Genomic DNA, 24,242 nt, shown 5'->3' with positions numbered 1-24,242 from the left:
CTAACTGCCTCTCGGGGGCGCTCTCTGCTTCTTCCACCTAGTCCCCGCCTCTCCCCCCACCCCCCACCTCTCCCCTGTCTGGGTTTCGCGCAGCTTTCCAGCTTTGCTTTTCCAGCTTTTGACTTCAAATTTGCAGCAAGTGTTGGGTGCTGCCACCAGGCTCTTATCGCCATCACCCATCAGGAGAGGTCATCCAATGTTCTGGACCCAGCCTGGGCCGCCAGTGTGCATGCGGGGGCGGGGGGGTGGGGGGCGGTTGCCTGTGGCCGCCGGCACAGGCACTCCAATGTCATTTAAGGCTGGATTCGAAGTATAAAGACACACACATGGTAACCCTAAAAATGATCGATTTAATAAATCGATCAGTCCTCTGCTGGGGAGCGTGGGGGGGACGATTTCAAGGAAGTGCTATACTCAGGCATGGGAGGTGAGGAGGCCTGCACTGGTGTGACCCATCCTCCTGACTTGCCAGGGACTGAGGGGGTCCCCGGAGGGGACAAATTGGCCGCCCTAGCCTGTGATGCTTTATTATTATTATTTTTAATATTTATTCATTTTTGAGAGAGAGAGAGAGCACGAGAGAGGGAGGGGCAGAGAAAGGGGAACAGAGGATCCCAATGTAGTTTGAGCCCCACTGCAGGGCTCGAACTCCTGAACCGTGATCACCACCTGGGCCGAAGTCTGCCGCTCAACCGACTGAGCCACCCAGGCGCCCCTGTGATACTTTATCTTTTAAGGACGGGTGTGGGTACGTGGGCCTTTGCTCCATTACTTCTGTATCCTTTTGTAGACTTAGAACATTTCACTGAGAAGAGAGAGACAATCTCTCCCAAGAGGTGTGTTCTCTGGGGGCCCCCAAGAGAAAGTCACTGATTGTGTGGGGAGACGAGAAAAGACTTGTAGGAGGCACTATTCGAGGTGAAGCTCGAAGTGGAAGTGAGAATCCCTCCAGCTCTCACCACTCAGTTTTGGAATTATTTTCCTGCCCCTCTGCGTGCCTTGCTAAGCTGCAGGCTTCGGGAGAAGGAGGACCGAATGGCAGGGCCCATTTTACGTGTCAGCCTCAGCGCGCGCAGATATTTGGTTCAGCGTTGGACCTGGGGAGTCCGTGAGGGTGTTTCTGGATGCGATTAACGTGTGCCTGGGTAGACTGAGTACAGCAGATGGGACAAAAGGCTGAATAAGAAAGGATGCTTCCCCTCTGCCTGCCTGTCTTAGAGCTGTGACATCCGTCTTCTGCCTTCAATCTCAGACTTGAACTTGCACCATCGGCGCTCCTGAGACTCAGCCCTGCAGACTCAGGCTAGAAATATCAGCTCTCCTGAGGCTCCAGGTTGCCTCCCACAGATCTTGGACTTCTCAGCCTCTATAATCACATGAGCCATTGCCTTATGATTAGTATCTATCGACTGATCAATCAATCGATCGATCATCTATTCTATTGGGTCTGTTTCAGTGGAGAACCCAGACTCATACCCTGGGTCTTATACTTCCGTCCCCAGTACGTAGCCCAGACATGCATACTAGGTGCTCTGCAGACGTCTGCTGCCCGAGGATACAGATGCAGATCCCGGCAACTGCACGAGGTGTGGACCCGTGTCGGCATCTGGCTCGTTTGGTGAGTGGGCAGAGACTGGCGTGGCCCATGGGCCAAGAGGTAGGGGTGAGGGAGGGAGGGAATGGAGGGGTGAGCAGGAACAAGGCTGGAAAGGCAGACAGAGGTCAGGTCACCTACTGCCCCCAAGCTGTGCTACAGGAGCCTTGGCCTAGAGACGAGAGTGGGAAACTCAAAAGCAGGCGGGTGCCAGCTGGTCGTGCGAGGAGGAAGGGAGGCTTCGCTGTAAGGCCAGGGGGACGAGTGGAAGCCGTTCCCCGAGGAACACATGCCTGGAGAGGTGTTGTGCTCAGCTGCAGCCAGCTGTGGCCACACAGGATCAGGGCTCCACGTCTCAAGAGAAGCTAGGAAAGTCAGCTTTCGTGCAAAACTTCGAGATTTTTAAAAAACTCAAGGCAGGCCAAGCAAAACCCCATCTGTGGGCCTCCAGTCCCTGGAGGGGAGCCAAGTAGGGTTTCCAAACAGGCCTATGACACAGTCCATTTGAGTTTTGGACGAATGGCTTCAGTGACAGACTGAACAGGAGGAAGGCAGTGGCTGTGGGCAGCACGTTGCAGCTCCCCAAAGGCCTTCAGAGAAACCCAAGGGCTCGATGGCGGCCCCGGCCCTAACTTCCGGAGGACCCTTATTTGAGTGGGTGGGAGAGGGGGCCAGCTGGACCCCAGACACATGCTGGGGAGTGGGGAGAATGGACTATCACTTTTCCCTTAGTTCCCAAAGCCACCCAGGCCATTGCGTCCACGCCCACCCTGGGCCGCAAAGACCACGGGTTACTAAGGGTCAGTCCCTGGACAGATGTGGCCACAGGCCATCCCAAAGGACCATGGGAGAAGCTGGAATGACACATCACACTCCAGGCTGGGTTGTGACCCCAGGGGATCACACTGGGGTAACTGCAGGTCATCGGAAATGGAGTAAACAGAGGCTGTGCTCTGACCTGCTTGGACCCCTTGGAGGTACCGCAACCAGGCTCTCCCCTCCCCGGCCGGGCCACAACCTCCCTGCTTCCTTTCCATTGGCCACAGACTCTGGACTGCAGCTCCCCTAAAGGAAACCAGCCAAGTCCCAGAGGAAACAGAGGACTAGCCAGCCGTGCAGGGGGGACTGACCCTCGGAGGCTGAAGGTGAGAGCCCAAAGCTCGGAGAACGCACTTTCCAGGTTCTGTTCGGTGACTGGAATTTCCTCCGTGGGAGCAATTCCCCAGCAGCTCCTGCATGAAGCCGGAGTCCCCTTCCACCCTGGGCAGCTACCAGCACAGACTCAGACTCTCTCTGTCTCCTGGTTTTCCCCCAGGTGCCGGGCTGCCATTGGCAGCGGTGCTGGGGTGCCCTTGGATTTCACCTGCCAAGGGCCCAGGGCCGAGGTGTCCAAACTTCCAGTCTCCAAGAACGGCTGAGCGAACCCGCCCAGCTGTATGGGGGAAAGCTACAGACAGATATACGCACCTTCAGTCTCTGCCCTCTGCCCTTGGGGCTGCCCTGCCCTGCCCTGCCAGCCTCCAGGAATTGGTGAACATTAGCTGGGAATACAAAAATGACCTGTGGAGAATGACAGAGCCAACTCACTTACGCATTTCCTTGGTTTCAAGAGTAGTAAAGGGAGCTGTCTTCACAGAACTTTTTAAAATCATGAGGAAGAGAGGAACAAAGTATGGGATCTTTTTTTTAAAAGTTTATTTTATTTATTTTGAGACGTGGGGGAAGGGCGGAGGGAGAGGGATGGGGAGAGACAGAATCCCAAGCAGGCTCCATGCTATCAGCACAGAGCCTAATGCAGGGCTCCATCCCTCGAACCTCTCATGAACCCTGAGGTCATTACCTGAGCCAAGATCAGAGTCAGTGGGGGCCCAGGTGGCTCAGTCGGTTAAGTGGCCGACTTTGGCTCAGGTCATGACCTCGAGGTTTGTGAGTTCGAGCTCCACGTCGGGCTCTGTGCTGACAGCTCGGAGCCTGGAGCCTGCTTCGGATTCTGGGTCTCCCTCTCTCTCTGCCCCCTACCCCCTCATGCCCGGTCTCTCTCTCTCTCTCTCAAAAATAAACGTTAAAAAAAGAGTCAGATGCTTAACCGACTGAACCACCCAGGGGCACAGAAAGTGTGGGCTCTTAAAATCAATTCTACTCCGTGAGTTTTGATTGCTGGCCAATCAAAGGAGTCCTGCAAAGGAGTGAAGGATTCAACAGGACAGGGGTCTCCTAGCAAGACTGGTTTGGGGGATGGGAGCGAGCTCAGACAAAAAGCCTTGCCAGTAGCAGGTGGGAAACCAGGAACCAGGTGAGGCTTGTGAATCTAGTCTTCACTAATTATGAGGAGTAGGTGGTATTATTGCCTCCGTATTGACAAATAATATTTCATTGTACGGTTATGCAGTAGCCCCGTCTCATCTGTGGTTTTGCCTTCCTCAGTTTCGGTGACCATGGTTGACCGAAGTCCTGAAGCAGATGACCCTCCTTCCGAAGTCTCATCAGGAGGTCAGTGGTAGCATCGCGCTACGTCACAGGGCCTCCGTCACTCACCCCACTCACTTCATCTCATTACGCAGGCATTTTCTCATCTCCCATCATCATAAGAAGAAGGGTGAGTGCAGGACAATCAATCAGATATTTTGAGATACAGAAGTTGTGGTGTGTATATAGATATGATGGCATACTTCTCAGCCATAAAAAAGAGTGAAGTCTTGCCACGGGGGACACCGTGGATGGACCTAGAGGGCATTATGCAAAGTGAGATAAGTCAGACAGAGAAACACATGTACCATATCATTTCCCTTATATGTGGAATCTGAAAAACAAAATAAAAACAACAAACAAAAAGCAAAAACATACATGCATAAATACAGAGAACAAACTGGTGGTTGCCAGAAGGGAGGGAAGGGGGGTTAGATGGGCAAAATAAGTGAAGGGGAGTGAGAAATGGGTGAAGGTACGGGGTGGAATGAACAAGGCACAGAGATTAAAGGTACCGCATAAGGAAAATAATCAATGACACTATAATGGTGTTGAATGGTGACGAATGGTACCCACACTTGGGGTGAACACAGCATGAAGTACAGAGTTGTCAAATCAGTGTGTTGTATGCCTGAAACTAATAGGCATATAGTTGACATTGCGTGTCAACTACGTTTCAATTAAAAAAAAAAAAGAGAGGGATACAGGGGGCGTGTGGGTGGCTCAGTCAGTCGAGTGTCCAACTTGATGTCGGCTCAAGTTGTGACCTCTCAGTCTTGGGATCGATCCCCATGTCGGGCTCCATGTTAAGCATGGAGCCTGCTTAGGATTCTCTCTCTCCCTCTCTTTCTGCCCTCTCCTCTGCTCATGCTCTGTCTCTCTCAAAATAAGTAAAAGTTTAAAAAAAAGAGAGACACAAAAAAGAGACATTTAGAGAGAAAGAGACTACATTCACCTACCTTTTAGTACAGTATATTGTTATAATTATAATAGTTTATTATTAGTTATCATTGTTAAACTCTTACTTGGCCTAATTTATAAATTTAGTATAAATGTATACTTTATCATAGGTATGTATGTATAAGAAAAACTATATAACATCTAGAGACTTCGGGACTATCCTCAGTTTCAGGCATCTGCTGGGGGCCTTGGAACCTATCCCCGCCGATTAGGGGTATCTACTGTACCACATTTTACTTACTCGGATTTCAGCTCATAAGACTTTTGGGTGGTTTCCACTTTTTAGCTATTATGAATAACGTTGCTATGAACATTCATGTAGAAGTTTTTGTGTGGACATGTTCTTTTTCTCTTCTGTATACCTAGGAGTGGAATTGCTGAGTCATGGGGGAGCTCTAGGCCTAGCTTTTTGAGAAACTGCCAAACTGTTTTCAAACGCAGCTGCAATGCTTTGCATTTCCACCACAACATGTGAGGGTTCCTATTTCTCTGAACCCTCACCAATACCTGTTATTATCTTATCTTTTTTATTCTGACCGCCCTCAGGGGTATGAGGTGGTATCTCATTGTGGTTTTGGTTCGCATTTCCTTGGTAGTTAATGATGGTCAACATCTCTTCATGTGTTTATTGGCCATTTGTTTATCTTCTTTGGAGAAATGTCTATCCAGATCCTTTGTCTGTTTTTTAATTGGGTTATTTCTTTTCGTAATTGATTTGTGGGGTACCTGGGTGGCTCAGTTGATTAAGCATCCGACTTCAGCTCAGGTCATGATCCCACAGTCCGTGAATTCGAGCCCCATGTCAGGCTCTGTGCTGACAGCTCAGAGCCTAGAGCTTGCTTCAGATTCTGTGTCTCCTTCTCTCTCTGTCCCTCCCCTGCTTGGTCTCTCTCTCTCTCTCTCTCTCTCAAAAAAACAAATAAATAAACATTAAAAATATTAAACAAAAATAATTGAGTTGTAATAGTTCTTTGTATATTCTAGATGCAAGTCCTTTAGCAGATATATGATTTTTGCCATTCTGTGGATTATCTTCACTAGTTTTTCATTTTGATAAGGTCCAACTTATCCATTTTTTTTCATTGATGTTGTTGCCTGTGCTTTGGTTGTTATATCTGAGACCCTATTGCCTAATCCAAGGTCATGAACATTTACCCCTATGTTTTCTTCTCCTTTTTAAATGTGTCTTTATTTCTTTTGAGGGAGAGAAAGTACACACACTTGCATGAGCTGGGGAGGGGCAGAGGAAGAGGGGGAGAGAGAGAGAGAGAGAGAGAATCCCAAGCAGCCTCCTTACTGTCAGCGCAAAGCCCAATTCAGGGCTCGATCCCATGAACCATTAGATCATGACCTGAGCCAAAATCAAGAGTTGGACACATAACCAACTGAGCTGCCCAGGTGCCTCAACCCCTCTGTTTTCTTCTGAGAGTTTTATAAGCTTAGCTTTTAAATTTAGTCTTTGATCCATTTTGAATTAATTTATTTATGATGTGAGTAAAGGGTCCACATTCATTCTCTCAAATGTGGCTATCCAGTTGTCCCACTACCACTTGTAGAACGAATTGTCTTGGGTCCCTTGTCAAAAATCAATTGACCATAAATTGTGAGGGTTTATTTCTACATTCTCAATTCATTCTATTGGTTGGCCTATGTGTCTGTTCTTGTACCAGTTCCACACTTTGCTGTTACTGCCACTTTGTAGTAACTTTTGATATGAGGAAGTGTGAGTCCTCCAACTTTGTTCTTTTTTTTTTTCAAGATTATTTTTACTATTTCAGGTCCTTGAATTTCCATATGAAGTTTAGGATCAGCTTGTCAATTTCCGCAAAAAAGTTTCTGGTATTTTGATACGGATTTCATTGAATCTGTAGATCAATTCAAGGAGTGTTGCCGTCTTAACAGTATTAAATCTTGCAATCTATGAACATGGATGTCTTTCCATTTATTTAGGTCTTCTGTAATTTTTTGTGACAGCATTTTGTAGTTTCCAGTTCAAAAGTCTTGTATTTCTTTGGTTAGACTTACTCCTCAGTATTTATTCTTTTTGATGTTGTGGTAATAAAATTATTTTCTTAACTTCATTCTTGATTTGCTCATTGTCAATATGTAGAAGAAATACAGCTACTTTTTGTATATTGATCTCATATTCTGCAACACTTCTGAATTTATTTAGAAGTTCTAATGTATTTGGGTGGACTCTTTAGCATGTTCTACGTACAAGATTACATTATCTGGAAATGAGGATAGTTTTACTTCTCCCTTTCCGATCTGGATGCCTTTTTTTTTTTTTTTTTCTTCTTGCCTAATTGTCTGGGATAGAATCTCCAGTAATATTGAATAGATGTGGCAAGAGTAGGCATCCTTGTCTTGTTACTGATCTTAGGGGGACTGAAGACTGATCTTCAGTCTTTCACCATCATGTATGATGTCAGCTCTGGGTTTTTCATAGATGACCTTTATCTGGTTGAGAAAATCCCCTCTTATTCCTAATATATTGGGTGTTTTGTTTGTGAAGCATGTGATTTCCTTTTCCCTCTCAACCTTGTGAGATTGATCCACGTGTCACTATAGATTGTAATACCTACTTTTACTGAAGATTTCTTAGGGTAGCTGAAAAGCTTAAGTCATGCTTACCCATCTCTTTTAGGTACATCTTCCTTATCTCTCTCACACCACTCCCCAAATGCCCCTGCCACAACTCCCTCCCCCCAGGCAAACTCTCTCCCCTCTCATCCAGTTTCAAAACCAACACAAAAACTGTCTTCCTTTTCATCCCGCTGGGGACAATTATAGGACAGTGGGAGTTCCATGGAAGAATCTCTTCGCTGTGCTTGGTGGGAGGGAGGTAGATCAGCAAAAGCTTCCTGAAAGAGGGTGAATTTGAGCCTAGATTAGAATGATGGATAAGATGTTGCCAAGGAAAGGAGGAAATCGGTTGAGCAAATGCATCTTTTGGGATAGGTTGTGCTCTATCATTAAATGAAACTGAATGCAGCCCCTAACAAGGTCTAGGCAGCTTAGACTCCATTGTTATTACAAGGATCTTCTGCTTCTGTGATAATTGCATCCGTGGGTCTATAGAATCAATATGCTTTCTGGTCTTCAGAGTTACCCTGTCTGATATGGTGGCTGGTCACATGCAGCTATTTTAATGTATATTCATTGAAATGAAATGGCATGAGGGGCACCTGGGTGGCTTAATTGGTTGAGTGTCTGACTTCGACTCTGGTCGTGATCTCACCATCCATGAGTTTGAGCCCCTCATCACTCTCTGTGCTGACAATTCAGAGCCTGGAGCCTGCTTCAGATTCTGTGTCTCCTTCTCTCTCTGCCCCTACCCTGCTCGCACTTGGTCTCTCTCTCAAAGATAAATAAACATTAAAAAAAATTTTTTTTTTCAAAATGAAATGGCATGAAAAGTTTAGTTTCTCATTTGCCCTAGATTCATCTGTAGTGATCAACAGCTACATGTAGTTAGTGTTTATCGGAAGGGATGCCACGGCTATAGACGTTTCCACCCTCTTTCAGAAGGGTCTATTGGGCAGCACTGATCTAGCCTTGGAGAGAGGGAAGATGTAATTGAAGAAGATGGCTGAGGAGTTTGAGCCAGACCCATGAACCCCGGGCGTAAGGTAAAGGCAGCTGAGCCTGGAGATTAGTAGGTTGGGTGCCACTTTCAACTCTGCCACCCCTAATTCTGGACAAATCACTCTCCCTCTATGGTTTTCTCCTTGCTACGAAGATGAAATTGTCAGGCAATGCAATCCCGTGAGCCCATCCAGTGATTTATAGATTCTGGGATTGTTTGGCAGAAAGGGATTTATTAAGCTATTTCTTCCAGATGTAGAGAAAAGAGCCCTGGACTCAAAGAGGGAGCAGGTGTTTCTGGTACTACCCACTGGATCAGGATGTGCTAACCATTTAACCTTTCTGAACCCTATTTCTCTATTTGCAAAGGGGGATTATTTAGTTCATACTAAAAAGGGTGTAAAGGAAAGCGCTTAAAGAAGGAACCACGGATAGCAGGACGCCAGTAAATCAGATAAAGTGGGAAGGGTAAAGCAAACAAAGCTAAGTGGGGTTATTCATGCTAAGATTCCTCAGAGCCTTTAATATATGAATGTGTCCTATGAATCTCTGAGCATTTCCCAAAATGATATGACCACAGAATTCCATTTTGTTCCATCTCCCAAGGAATGCTCACAGGCCTTAGTTACTGTTGACACAGAGCACACTTGGGAATCGCCATTCATAAGGATGGAGCGCCTTCCTTGGCCGCAGCTTGTATTGATGGCTGTCACCCAGAGTTGCCCCTGAGAAATGTGTGACCTAAGGAAGAAGTTGAACGACCAGGGTTGGATGACATCATAGGGATTGCTTACAGTTGGGGCAGCCGTATGAGAAAACCAGAGAAGAGAGGCAGGAGGGGAGATCTGGCGAACGCGCAGAGTGGCAGAGGGAAGGTACCGTTACTGAATGCAGATGTAAACTATGTGCCGTTGACATTGTGCGTGGCATTATCTTGGCAGTTCCATATGCATCATTTCCCATTTTCCAAGCAACTCCAGGCAAGTGGTGTCATGCCCTTTTCACAGATGAGGAAAGTGAAGCTCAGAGGTTGCATGGCTTATCTGCATTTCGACATGTAGTGAATGATAGAGCTGGAATTTGAACCCGGGGTTGCCTGAGTCAAAAGCCCCAGATCCTAACCCTTCTGCTTCAGGGAGCCTAACATGTAATGGCCCTAGAGCTTTCATCCTGTATGGGATGGGGGAGCAAATGCTCTGTGGTTTGTAAACCTAATGGTGTCATCATCTATCTTTTTGCTTGTATCTGAGTGAACTCTTTCAAATGGAATGATCTTAATCCATTATCCTCCCCCAGGACATCCAGCTTCCCAACATAGATGATTCAAGAGGCCCCCAAAGCAGAGCTAAAGTCAGCCTTTCATCCTGGCCACCCCACATCACTGACTGCCCTAAGAAGCACCAGCACTTAAGAGGCCAGTGTTAAGCCTGGGATTTTTCTTATGCTCCTATCCAGAACCATCTAAGGGAAATGCAGAGGGCTTGGCTGGTAGGATGGGAGCCTGGGTTCTTAGGCAAGGCTGAGGGGGCCTGGCGTGGAGCATCGACCTCTATGGGTGTAGCGAGTCTGATGGTAGATTGTGCAATCTCCATTTTGGGGCCTGGATATTGATCAATTGCGATCAAAAGCCATTGTACTGATTTATATTTTAAAAGATCTAACTTCTTTAGGGCATCGAGCCTTTGCCTCTGCAGAGATCCAGCCAAACAACAAATAGAAACTCTCATGTCATGTCACTAGGACTTCAGCATTTAAAAACAGGATGGCAGGTTGGGGCCCTTCAAGGAGAGAAGAGGGGAAAACATTGTAAAAAGCATGTACTTGTGACCATTTTGGCTGAACTTGAAAACTGTCTTCATTTGCAGTTAATTAGATTAACTCAGCTGTGATTACAAATGGAATCTCTTGCTCCAGCAACAACCAACGTTTGTTGGACATGTGTTGTAATCTTGCCTTTAAATACAACCACATGTATGACATATTTTGTTTTCTCTTGGCCACTGGACTGGAAAACTATTAAGACAACATCTGCTTTGCTTTCCGATTGAATCAGGGGCAAAGAGCAGGTCTCTCTAGTGTCCTTCAGATTATGCCTGGGATATCGAGTTACAGCTGCTAACCACTTTCCCACTCCCTGAGAGTCTGATCCTGAGCGTGAGTTTTCTACTGGAAACTCCGGTCTCACTCACTCAAAGACCAAACTGCCTTCTGATCTTGGCTCCAGTCTGTGAAGCCCCCCCTCGTACATCTCATGCCTCTTCAACCTTCTCCTATAACCCCTTGTTGGGTCTGTTGGGTTTTTGTAGGTAGTACCCAACCCAATTTGAAATTGTTTTCTTTTCCATTTCGTTGTTTGTCTCCACCAAGGGAAGAGTCTCTCTGGGAGGGCAGGAACCATGTGTATTTTCCTTTCATCCCCATTATTCATCGATGCCCAAGAGCATTTAGTAGGTAACTCAATAGATATCTGTTAAATAAATCACAGTGTTCCCCGACTGGGTGAGGCATGAAGTTAAGTCTGAACCATTTGGTGAGGAAATTGTTGGCTTTGCAATCATTTCAACCCATCTGATAACATCAAAAGTTGCAGTTTGGGGGCGCCTGGGTGGCGCAGTCGGTTAAGCGTCCGACTTCAGCCAGGTCACGATCTCGCGGTCCGTGAGTTTGAGCCCCGCGTCAGGCTTTGGGCTGATGGCTCGGAGCCTGGAGCCTGTTTCCGATTCTGTGTCTCCCTCTCTCTGCACCTCCCCCGTTCATGCTCTGTCTCTCTCTGTCCCAAAAATAAATAAAAAACGTTGAAAAAAAAAAAAAAAGTTGCAGTTTGGTGTGAATGTGTGTCCAACATGCTATTCCTCTCCCCACCCTCTCTGCCCCCCTTTTAAAAACCTGCCCATCTATATATCTAATCAGAAAGAACATCTCTGGGCTCAGAGCACAGTTACCAAGGCTAGCTAGGATTCAATAACATTGTTTTGTTTTCTGAGTGTTTAATTTTTTTTTTTTCAAATAATCATCGTGGCTCTCCACTTTAAAAGAAAGTCCTCTTTTAAAAGAAAATTTTAACTTCAGGTGTATTGGTCTTGAGGAAAAATTGTCACAGTGTGGGAGGAACGAACCAAAAGCCTTGAAGGTGCCATCCATATGTTTGAAGTTTTGGACTGAACGGATGTGCGCGTGCTGTAGGGATATCCATGTATAGAGGAAGTTTGGCCAGTGCCTTCTGGAAGAGAACTTTATTTTTCTCTCTTCTCCAAATGGTTGAGGTTTGTGCTGTTAAGTCCCACCTCCTAATCTCTTCACCTTCCTCTTTCCCCCCCCCCCCCCAGGCTGCCCATGGCAGGCAGTGGGAGGGGTGAGGGTGGGGGTGGGGTTATTATTTGGAAAGAGACCAAGGAAGGCTAGGGGACCTGGGGACATTAGGCCTGGTGTGGGTAGCCCCTCAGGACATGGGGAGGAAGTACTTAGAGCTGAGTCCTGAAATTGCAGACCAGTCGTGCCTTTTTCTGGAGGGAAGTTTGCCATCATTCATCAGGTGCTTAACGTGCCCTAAGAAGGTTTCAGAACCGCTGGCCTGGGGGCTCCACCAGGAACGAATTGTTGCCGTAGAGTTCTGACCCTTGGTTCTCTGCCACCCACAGCTGGTCAGTTAATAATGCAGCAAGTTAATAATTAAAATAGAGGTTATGTGATCCTTAAAGATGCACACTCCCTCACTCCTTGTCTTCACTTGAAAAGCAGTGTCGCCAGCAGAATCCGCGGGAGCTCCCAGGGGGCTCTGGGCTCACCCGTGTCATTAGCACAGGGAACAATTCAGGGTCTGGTTTCTTGTCTGTGTCCACACGACGCTTTGTGCTTATGCACACAGAGACCGAGTCTGTCTGGTTTACCCTTCGTGCCTAAACGCCTGCGTCCCCGCTCTCTCCCCTAACTTGCCCATACTATCTCTTGCTAGTACCCCAGGATCAAGAGCGGACAACTTACAAGCCAGGAGGCAGGAAATCAGGGTTGGCTGTGTGACTTTAAGCAAGTGACTTAACTTCTCTGACTCCTAGGAGTATGGTTAAATTTAGATCAAATAAAAGAACAAATGTGGGAGCTCTGTAGAAAGTTAGAAGAGTCATAAGATGTCAAAGCGCTGTTCAGAGGGCAGCATTCAAATCACCCTCATGACTAATTCATAGAAGTCCCTGGAATAAGGTTCCTCCCAGCGTTTTTAAGCATGGAGTGTTTGCGACATTGTTAAGCATGATTCGTTTTTAGATGGGTTCCATGTAGATTCTTCAAAGCATAGTAAATACTCACAATCAGTAACTACCCGCTGTAGGTATTTGTGGTTGTTGGAGCGACTTCTACCTGCGCTAAACCACCCCACCCTGAGGTTTTGAAGTGAAGTGTTTTGATTGGCTCCGAATGTGATCATGTGATTGAGGATTGGCCAATGAGATCATCGCATTCCTGCCAAGTTATCGGCTCAGGTAAGAGTACACCATTTAGTTGGGGTCAATGAGATACTGAAAAGGTTTTATAGAAATTTCAAGATTGCGGTTGTGTTCCTTTCAAATAGATCAGAGACTATCAGGGCTGTAGCAGCTGCTGGCTTCTTGGCAGCCAGCTTCTTGGTAGCAGAAAGAGAGAATTTGGGGCACCTGGGTGGCTCAGTGGGTTAAGCGTCTGACCCTTGATTTTGGCTCAGGTCCCGATCTCGTGGTTTGTGGGTTGAGCCCCCACTGGGGTCTGCGCTGAGGGTGTCCCCTGCTCAGGCTTGCTCACGTGCGTGCTCTCTGTCTCTCAAAATAAATAAATAAACCTTAAAAAAGAAAGAAAGAAAGAATTTGAGGATGATCAACAAAAATGTAACACAAGATGGAGTTGGAGGTGTGATTTTGTTGCTTGAGTCCTTGTATCCAACTGGGCCTGAATCAAGTGCTTTGACATGAAAGTTGTGTTTGTTTTCTGAAGCCACTTTGGCATGAGGCTAGTGTCCCTCGCAACCACAAGAGTCCTGGCTGACTACAGATAATCTTAACATCTTCCTCAAGAGCCGTTTCTTTCTTGATGTTGATGACTTACAACCCACGGCCTTGGGCCCCATGCGGCCCCCACTGAAATCATCAATCTTAACTTCCATTTGTATTTTGCTTCTGTTTGGTACCCCAAGCGCGGTGAGAACCATCCATCACGTTTACTCAGCACTTCATAGTTGACAAACCATTTGCGTGGGTGCTGTGTCATATAACCACGTGTTACCTAACTTCACAGATGTGGAAACTGAAGATCAGAGAATGGAAGTGACCTTGTGCTCAAGGTCACCCAATTAACAGTTCGTGGTCTCCAGCCTAGGGCTTCTGATTCCCGGGAGCATGTACTTCCATACTGTGGCAAGGGGTTAAAGGGTTTGAGGAGATGCAGGTAATACCCTGACTTCAAGAACAAGATACTCTGTCAACTGAACCCAATGTTCCCCTCCCCACAGCCTTGCTGTGTATCCCCAATACTCCCAATACTGTATGGAACAGCAGATACCCAACGTGCTGCGGGTAATAGCAGCAGCCCAGAGCTGTCCTGAGCTTGTTTTCTCCCGAGCTGAAGATGTGTCCTTCTCAGACTTGGGGAAAATTTGCATCCTAACCTATTATGCTCCCTTGCCACATCGTACTGTTTTGCACCCCTGTGCCTAAGCTCTGTCGCTCCCTTTTTCCTCTAATTACTTAGTCATCCTTCCTGCCTTTGTCAGGGTTCTCGGTTGAGAACAACAGAATCCATTTCAGTTACTTTGAAAAGAAAGGGAAAATGTTAGATGGTGTTAGGCAACTCGAGGGAGCCCCAGCAGGACCAGGTCATTGGGCTTAGAGGGTGCAGAGCCAGGAACAACACCTATGTCTTCGCTGCAAAGGAGTCTAGTAAATGGAGCTTCTCGTCTCCGCCTTGAAGAGAGGAGAATCTCGGGAAATTTCCCAAACCTAAGAATTGTATGTAAGAGGTGTGATCAAAAGCACCAGACGTTGTACACTAAACTTCCTAATTCTGCTCACTCATCCCTGAGGCCAGTGACCCACCCTCCCCAGGAGCCTTCCTCCTGTGTGGGACCTGGTGTCTGCAGCTGTGATCGTGCGTGGTTGTCATTGACTACTCCTCCCCCATCCGAGAACATTATTTCTCCATTCACAGTGCAGTTCGCCCTGCCTGAATTTGCCCTTTGCTTCCCAACCACCACCCTTGTGCCTTTTCCCCTAGTTAACTTTGATTTGGTCTTCATGAGTCACGTCAAAAGCAGCATCCTCAGAGAAGCCAGTGCTGACTCCTGTCCCAAGTTATCCACTGTCTTAGTCCATTCAAGCTGCTGTAACGAAACTATCACAGTCTGGGGGGCTTAAACAGCAGGCATTTATTTCCCATAGTTTTGGAGACTGGGAAGTCCGAGACCAAGGTGCCTGGCAGGTGGAGTGTCTGGTGAGGACCCACTTCCTGATTAATAGACAGCTGTCTTCTCGCTGTGTCTTCACACGGCAGAAGGGGTGAAGGAGTTCTCCAGGATGTCTTTTTTTTTTCAATCTTTTTAAATGTTTATTCATTTTTGAGAGATGGAGAGAGACAGAGCATGAGTGGGGGAGGGGCAGAGAGAGAGGGAGACACAGAATCCAAAGCAGGCTCTGGGCTCTGAGCTGTCAGCACAGAGCCCGACACGGGGCTCAAACCCATGAACCGCGAGATCACGACCTGAGCCGAAGTCGGACGCTTAATCAACTGAGCCACCCAGGTGCCCCTCCAGGGTATCTTTTATAAGGGCACTAATCCCATTCATGAGAGCACCACTCTCATGAACTAATCACCTCCAAAAGCCCTCCCCCCCCCACCAATACCATCACACTGGGGATTAGGTTTCAGCATATGAATATTGAGGGGACACAAACATTCTGTAGATGGCATTCACCCATCGTCTCTTGTCCTTTTAAATTCATCTATTGTTCATGGTTTATGTTTTTTAAAACCTGTCTCACCTACTGGGGAGAAATGAATCTGGAGAGATCGTTCAAACAAATCTGAGTGATAATGAGGCCAGAACAGAACATGGCAAGCAGGCAGACGGAGCTGTTTTTTCTTGGAGAATGCAAAGAGACGCGTACTGTCCCCTTTGCTAGAGGGAAGTCGAAGCAGGGTGGGTAGCAGATCCTGTGGGGTGCCCTGACCCCAGCTTTGTGGCATGAAGAAAGGGAGAGCAGGAAAGAGGCGGATGGGTAAGGAAGTTCTCAGGCTTCACTCCTGGGTTGGAGTGGGGCAGAGCATAGGAGAGAAGCTACTCCCATTTTGTGAAACCGTGTTTTAGTTCAACTTGTCCAGCCTTGTTGGGACCCTCGTGCTTGGGAGCCAAGGCATGGCCCTTTTCATAGTGTCCTTGCTCTGTAAGAACCGTAAATGCTTCATTCTTTCCTTCTCCCTCACCTCCTTCTCCAGCAGACGAAATGCCCAGATCTCTCTTATCTGTAGAATCTTCTCTTACCCCTGCTTTCTCTTTCTTCACTGCCAGTATTCTAGAAAGGGCTGACCCCACCGTGTATAGCTTGCTATCTCTTTAACCCCTGGCCATTCAGCTTCTGCCCCTTAGTCTATGGGACTGGCTTGTCTGAAGCAAAGTTACTCATGATCCTAAATCAGTCACTCCGTCCTTTCTAGAGTCTCTTTGAGAGCTTTATGGAAGCTTTGGTCTTCCCTTCCAATGAAAACACACTCTTGCACCCAGGTAAAAAAATGTAAATAGTTTAAGAAAACCATATGCCTCATAAGCTCTGCCTCAATCCCTGGGATAACGCTGTTCCTGTGTGTAAAATCAGAGGTCTTCTCTAAACCAGCTTTGGGGATGAAGAACCCAGGTTCTGAAGTCAGTCTGCGTGGTATAAATCCTGGCTCCACGCTTGCTGGGTACATGAACATGAGCTCTCTGAGCCTCAGTTTCCCCAGATATCAAAAAGGAATAATAATATCGAACTTTACAGGGTTGTGGTAGAAGCTTAAATTTCATTCAGGTAAGAACAGTTCTTGGCACATTAAATATTCACAAGTTTATCATCATTGTCTCTGTTATTATTTTCACCAACCTCATTCATTCTGGATCAAACATGGTTTCATATCTGACTCACAGATGCATCTTGTGGGCTACACATTATTCTAAAAAAAAAAATTCATTGACAACATTTAGAAATTAAGAGTTCACATGAAAATCTGTCTTTTTGGCTTCCATTGGAAAATCAGATCTGACGATCCTGGGTCGTTTCCACCTGGCATCATGGCCTGGAACTGGGTAGTGTGAGTAATTCTCCAATTTGCCACCGTCCCCACCCATCCCCAGCGCTGAGACCAAGAACCCACAGCCCGGGATCATTGCACATACGTAGTCTTGTTCCTTGACAGTCAAGAAATTGCTCTTGTATCAAGGAAAATGAAAGCAAGGCCAAGGAAGCCTTGTGTGTTAAAAAAAAAAAAAAAAGGCAGTATAAATTAGTTCATGTAAGTAAAGATTAGCTTGTGAGTTTTGTGTTGCAAACACCTCTCCATCGCTTGCTGACTGCCCAGCCCCTGCAGGCCTCTGGGTTCCCCATCTCTGGCTCTAAAAGATGTCTAAGCGTTGGCCATCACTTGCCTTCTTTTCATGTCTATCCTCTACTGGCTTCCTTGTCGCAGCCCCACTTTTTGGTGGTCTCGCTCATCCTTTGGTGGGTTTCAGAGCTGAATAGACTTGGATGCAATCCTCCCTCTTCTGAGCTTCAGGTGTGCGTCTGTGGGGAAGACACACGCGCTTACGTGGTAAGGCTGTTGGAGACTCAAACACCAGCATCCAGCCCTTAGAGCGATGGCTGGCAAAGCACAGCTGGTTCACACCGCCAGTTCCTTTTCTCTGCCTGCGTGAGGGTTACCCTCAAGGTTCTTCTGGCCCCTTCCCGAGGTTCTGTCCAGCCCTCTGGTTTGGGGGAGCACTCCCCTTCCTCTGTCTTTGACTGTTGCCTCTCTGCCGTTGACGTCCACAGCCATCAGTGCCAATATGCCTCTCTTCTTCTTCCTCTTTGCCTCTACGTCCAGCAACGACTTTAAAATACCACTTTCTAGAGAACATGGAATGATCCTTCCATCTTTCCTACAGCGTGTTGACTGATTGAATTTGTTTTTCTATTCTTTTTTTTTTTTTTTTTCATTTTATGTTTTCAAAGAGAGAGAGACATAGCCTGTGCAGGGAGGGTCAGAGAGAGAGGGAGACACAGAGTCCGAAGCAGGCTCCAGGCTCTGAGCTGTCCGCACAGAGCCTGACGTGGGGCTTGAACCCACGAACTGTGAGATCATGACCTGAGCCGAAGTGGGACGCTTAACCGACTGAGCCACCCAGGCGCCCCTGTTTTCCTATTCTTGATAACTTATAAACTTTTCTTTCAGCCTTACAACTTTGTATTGGTAACATCATATGAAATTCTAGAAATGTTAAATTTGGAAAATTGCCATCAGGTTTCTTTCATATATGGGCTCAAAGGTTTGGAGTAATTTTCCACAGACCAGCTTCTGGCTCTGTGCGCTTCAGAGCTTGTTTCTACTCCGTTACTCACATCCTCAGGGGTAGATTCATATCGTGACGTGTCTTTAAGTCATAATTCCAGGTGAATTGGCCCAGTGGGTAGTGAGAGGATTCCTGGAAACTATTCCTGCATGAAGATAGCTGGCAATTACTTAACTGTAGGGGAAGTGACTGTGAACTGCTTAAATAAACCCCACTCAGCATAGGGGACAGCAGGTGCAAAGACGTGTACCACTCACCTGTAGTGTGGGGACACCAACACTGGGTGTGTTCGTTTTCAGTCGCTGCTGGGACACACAGACACACGTTTGGTGGCTTACATGGGACATATTTATTTACACAGCTGCCTGATGCATTCCCAACTCAGCTTCCTTTAGCTAGACCCAACAATCATCCACAGAAATCCCAGTGCCACCCGACGCAAGAGGAAGTGAGACGGAAGAGAAGCCAACCAACCGGAAGGAAAACTGGCCTTAATTGGTGGTGGGCGAACCATCCTATTCGTGCAAATCACATGGAAACACGTGACCCTGTGAGCACCTTGCTAGGGACTTGGGAGTGCCCGTGCAGGTGCTAAACCCTGATGCTTAAGCTTAACGCCTTTCACAGTACGTTCACCTGTGACTACACACTCTGCCTTCTGGCAAACTGGATTGACACCCATTGCCTGAGCGCCCCTGCTGTTCCCCCATTGCCTTGCCTTTTCTTGCATGAGTCCACCCTCCTGCGGGCCAACTCATATCTAAGTCAGATCCCTTCCTCCCTTGCAAACATCCGGGCCTTTTCAATCAATTCTCTTCCGTTAGCCTCCGCACCCTTAGAGATTCTCATCCTTTGCGTCTTTGATTGCTGTTGCCAGACAGTACCTTGTATTTTAGTCTTCCTTTCACTCGGTGGGTATTTGCTGAATCCCCAGCCTGTCTCAGCCATCGTTTGGGCACTGGGGATACCAGAAGGGAGGCCAAGTCCCAGCATTCTTGGAGCCTGTAGCTTAGTTGGGTGGGAATTATAAGTACCTGAAAATGCAGAGATCCTATCAGAGGGTGATAGGGCCATGGAGAGGACCAGAGTGGCCAGGGGAGAGCGATGCTGCTTTGGTAGGTTGGTCATGGAAGGCCCTTCTGACGGGCCGAGGGAAGGGCATTCTCAGCATGGAAAACAGCGGGTTCCAAAGCCATAAGTCAGGACACCGCAAGGCCATGGTGGCTCCAGATAAAATTATGTCGGGGGCCACTCTCCTTCCTGTCTCTAAGGAGCCCTTAGCCCCTGCATGCTGTTCAGGGTCCTTTCACACCTGTTCCCTCCCCAGATCTTCCCTTCCAGAGAAGGGTCCTTTTCTGCTTGGAATTTCTGGCCTCTGTGTCAGAACATGCCTGTTCTACGTTCTGGGACAGGCAATGCCTCCGATTGCATGTTAATCAGTGACAGGCTGCTAATGCATTATTTCATCTCAGATGGTGTCTGTGCTTATCAGCAAGGCTTTTTTTTTTGAGAGAGAGAGAAAGAGAAAGAGAGAGAGAGAGAGAGAGAGAGAATCTCAAGCAGGCTCCACACTCAGCACAGAGCCCACAGAGTCTCATAACCCAGAGATCCTGATGTGAGCCGAAATCAAGAGGTGGATGCTCAACCGAATGAGCCCCCCAGGTGCTCCCCCACCAAGACTTTTGAAGGGAAAAAAATGCCTTAATTTCAAGGTGCACCTCTGACAGCAGGGGTCTAAGTCAGTGTGACGGGTCACTAGGACAGATATAGACTGTAGACCATGCAGGCAGGTCCTGCAAATCACATGCGGTGTATTCGTTTTCTATCGCGACTGTAACGCGCAGCCACGGGTTGGAAGGCTTAAAACAAAGTCTGTTTACCCTTTCATGTGTCTGTAGGTCAGAAGTCCAAGTTCACCGTGCCCTGGTGGGTCCTTTGCTTAGAGTCTCCCAAGACTGAGACCAGAGTGGTCAGTGGGACCATGTTCCTTTCTGGAGGCTCTGGGGATGAATGTGGTTCCAAGCTCATTTCAGTAGTTAGCTGAATTCAGTTCCCCGTGGTTGTGGGACTGAGGAGCCCCTGCTTCCAATGGGGGGGGCTGGTCCTTGCAACTAGAGGCTGCCCACATTCCTTCTCGTGCTTTCCATGCACCCCCCGCCAGCAGCAGTGGGGCAAAACCCTCCCAGGCTTCAAATCTCTGACATCTTCCAGCCCATTTCTCTGCCTGCGGCCAGAGAAAGTTCTCTGCTTCTGAGGACTTTTTGGAATTATGTGATTATAGGGGTGCCTGGGTGGCTCCGTCAGTGAAGCAGCGATCTCTTGATTGCCGCTCAGGTCATGATCTCACAGTTTGGGAGTTCGAGCTCCACGTCAAGCTCTACACTGACAGCACAGAGCCCGCCTGGGATTCTCTCCCTCTCCCTCGCTCTCCGCCCCTCCCCGACTCACTCTCTCTCAAAAATAAGTAAACATTAAAGAAATAAAATCAGATCGTGTGATTATGTGGGGCCCACGAGGAAAACCCAAAGCAATCTCCCTATTTTAAGGTCTGTAGCCTTAACCACGGCCGCAAAGCCCCCTTTGCCCTATAACATAGCGTCCTAACAGGTTCTGGGGACTGTGCCGTGGGCATCTGTGGAGGGGGGCGTTCTGCCCACCACGCCGAGCAAGGAGGCAGAGCGACAGGATTTACATCCTCACGCTTGCATCACGTGGCACTACGATGGCCCTTACGGCATACCGTGGCCCCTTGTGCCGCCTGCGGTAATTCTCCAGCAGGTAAGGGCCGCTGTCGCAGAGCTGGTGAGGAATCTGGGCTCCGGAGCCAGACTGCTCGTGCTCAAAGCCTGGTGCCTCTGTTCGCTGTGTGAGGCTGAAGAAGTTTTTAAGCTCCGTGCTTATTTCGTTGTCCACACAGCGGAGACAGCGACCTTGGCCGCAGAGGGTAGTTAACGAGGAGTAAACGAGTTGACACACGCAGGGGGCTGAGTACTGTGCCCGGCACACGGTGGCAGCAAGCTGTCACCACCATCAACCACCTTATCATCAGCAACCGCACTGCCACGTCCTGCCACGGTCCCCCACGGCCCTTTTTACCATTTGCAGGCATAACTTTTTTTTTTTTAAGTTTACTTATTTATTCTGAGAGAGAGAGACAGAGAGAGAGAGAAAGGGAGAATCCCAAGCAGGCTCCACACTGCCAGCACAGAGCCTGACTCGGGGCTCAAACCCATGAACCCTAAGAGCATGAGCTGAGCTGAAAACAAAAGCCCGACGCTTAACCGACTGAGCCACCCAGGCTCAAGCCTAACTTTTGTCCGTGTGTTTGCTCAGTGTGTATTACGCCCAACGAGATTGAAGTTCCGTAAGGGGTATTCCGTGGGAGGGAGTTGCATCGGATCCATTTTCAGTTACCTAAGTTATCAAGAATACATTTTGAAAGCAGATCGAAAATTCGAGAACGAGGCCAAGGTCTCCGTTGGGCACCATGTTTCTTCCTCCTGGTCCCTTCTCTCCCCCAAAGAGAGGCGGCCTGAAGTCGGATGATATCAAGTGTTGCTGTGGGTGTGAAGAAATGGAAATGCCCAGATGATGTAAGTGGATACGGCCTCCACCGAGGGCAGCCTGGCGGCAGCGATTAAAATTAAAAACGGGCATTTCTCATGACTCGGCGGTTTCGCTTCTCCGGGATCCCTTACAGCCACACAGGAGCCGCAGAGAGGGATGCCCTTTGCTGTATTTTTCGTCACGGCAGAAACGAGACAAGTAAACCATCATCCAAAGAGGAACGGTGAATTAAAACACAGCTTCTCCCGGAAGGCGGTGCAAGGAGTAAATGTGGGCCTTCTAGCTCTGTTTCAAAACTTCACATTCTTGTTTGTACTTCGCCTGTTCTAATAAGACCAGCAGCCTTGCTGGTTCTAGAAGGGGTAGGCGAGGCACAGACGTTAAGTACCTTCCCCGAGGTTATCTAATGGGGCTGGAATCTGAACCCGGGCAGTCTGACGCCCAAGTAAGTGGGGTCAGTCCCGATGCGAGACAGCCTTTTCCTTTTCTTTTTTCGCAAGGCACGGAATATATTCATATCGTTCAAGTCTTCGTGTGTACAAAAGCAATGGGCAACAAGTGAGAGTCACCGAAAGTTCAGAACTTTAAGGGCGCCTGGTCACCGAACTTTCGAGATAGCTGGAGAGCAGTGGACAGCCACAGAAAGGAACAGGTGGGTCTTTATGGCCAGTTCCGTCTTGTTTACTTTTGTTTTCCCAGTGCTTCCCAAGGCAGCTCGCCCATGGTAAGAACGCATCAAGTATTAAGGAATAAATAAATAACCTTAGTGCAAGGCCTGCCCTCCAGTCTGACCGAAGGCAGGAAAACAGAGCCCGGACCTAGGTCTTCATGTTCCTTGTACCCCGCCCCCCAGGCCCTGCGTCCCTGGGATCCTGGCTGGGCAGCTGCAAGAAGTTTCGGGTTTGCTGGAGCATAGAGCTGGAGGTCTTTGAGGCTAAGTGACGAACTGGACATTCCTGGAAGAGCATTAGGGAACCTCAAAGAAAAAAACAAAACAAAACCAAAAACGGCTCCTAGACCTACTAATTGAGTATCGTAAGGTTGCAGGATGCAAAGTCGGCACCAAAAAAAATGGATTATTTTCTACATCTTAGCGATGAACAGTTGGATCCAAACTTCAAAACACAGTATCGCTTACGGTCGCTTCTCCCAAGGAAATTTTTTAATGTTTATTTATTAATTTTGGGAGAGAGCGAGCGTGCACGCACACACACACGCATGCGTGCAAGCGGGGAAGGAGCAGAAAGAGAGAGAGGGAGAGAGGATCCCAAGCAGGCTCCACACTCAGTGCAGAGCCCCACGGGCTCGACCCCACAAGCACAAGATCGTGATCTGAGCCAAAACCAAGAGTCAGATGCTCAACGGACTGAGCCACCCAGGCGCCCTGATGAAGGAAATTTTTAAAAAGACCTAAGTAAATGGAGAGACACGCTGTGTTCATGAATTGCAAGACTCAGCATTGCGTACTCCCTGCACTGATTTGTAGGTTTAACCCATTGCTTCTCAGAATCCCAGCAGACAATATGATTCTAAAATTTACACGTAAAGGCAAGGGGACTAGAATAGCTAAAACAGTGTTGGAAAAGAAGAAAGCGGGAGATTATAGGTTCACTCTGGTGTGAAGGCTCATTATATAGTTAAGGTAATGGAAACTGTGGTATTGCAGCGGGACAGACACGTAGATCAATGTGACCAGGATAGAAAACTCAAAAGCAGACCCACGCAAGTGTGCCCCACTGATTTTTGATAAAGGTGCAAACACAATTGGCCATCCATAAGCAAAATATGACCCCCAAACTAGTCTCACATCATGCACAAAAATTAACTTGAAGTGGATCATAGCTCTGTGAGTGAAGCATTAAAATACAAGACTAGCAAAAAACAAAACAAAACAAAACAACACATAGAAGGAGATCTTTGTGACCTAGGGTTAGGAGAAGAGTTCAATATAAGGCACCAAGAGCACATCCATAAAAGAGAAAATACTGTTAAGTTGGACAGTATCACAATGTGAAACTTTAGTCCAACTTCAGCTCAGGTCATGATCTCACGATTCGTGGGTTCGAGCCCTGCATTGGGCTCTGTGCTGACAGCTCAGAGTCTGGAGTCTGCTTCAGATTCTGTGTCTCCCTCTCTCTCTACGTCTTCCCGTTTGTGCTCTTTTAGCCTCTCTCTCTCAAAAATAAATAAACATTAAAAAAAATTTTTTTAAAGGAAATGGTCAAAAGTAGATGTGAACAGACATTTCACCAAAGAAGAAATACAGATAGCAGATACGTACGTGGAAAGGTGTGGCCATTGTGGAAGTGAGACACAGAGCTACGACGAAGGATAACTGTGCACCTATTGGAAAGGCTCACTTGAAAAACTACTGACATACTAAGTGTTGGTAGGGATTTAGAGCACGCAACGTCTCCTACTGCTGGGGGAAATGTAACATTCCCAAGCAGTGGTACAGTCAGTCCAGAAAAGAATTTGTCTATTTCTTGTAGTTAAACAGGCATTCACCATATGACCCAGCAATTGTGC

The 24,242-nt window shown here is 47.5% G+C and overlaps 1 long non-coding RNA gene across 2 annotated transcripts; it reads left to right on the top strand.

Moving 5' to 3' along the window:
- The first annotated feature begins 271 nt into the window (after window positions 1-271).
- LOC131500606 (uncharacterized) lies at window positions 272-23,617 on the top strand. 2 transcript variants are annotated; one of them, XR_009256381.1, is made up of 5 exons: window positions 272-1,618; window positions 4,019-4,190; window positions 12,933-13,083; window positions 18,508-18,696; window positions 19,670-23,617. It is a non-coding gene; the product is annotated as an uncharacterized LOC131500606 (long non-coding RNA). The 2 variants fall into 2 exon arrangements; XR_009256380.1 differs by lacking the exon at window positions 272-1,618 and adding an exon at window positions 1,684-2,739.
- The last annotated feature ends 625 nt before the right edge of the window (window positions 23,618-24,242 follow it).

The sequence above is a fragment of the Neofelis nebulosa genome, chromosome 18 (genome assembly GCF_028018385.1).
Source record: "Neofelis nebulosa isolate mNeoNeb1 chromosome 18, mNeoNeb1.pri, whole genome shotgun sequence".
Taxonomy (NCBI): domain Eukaryota; kingdom Metazoa; phylum Chordata; class Mammalia; order Carnivora; family Felidae; genus Neofelis; species Neofelis nebulosa.
Note: the sequence above shows the minus strand (reverse complement) of the source record. Positions and strands in the feature narration are given on the sequence as shown.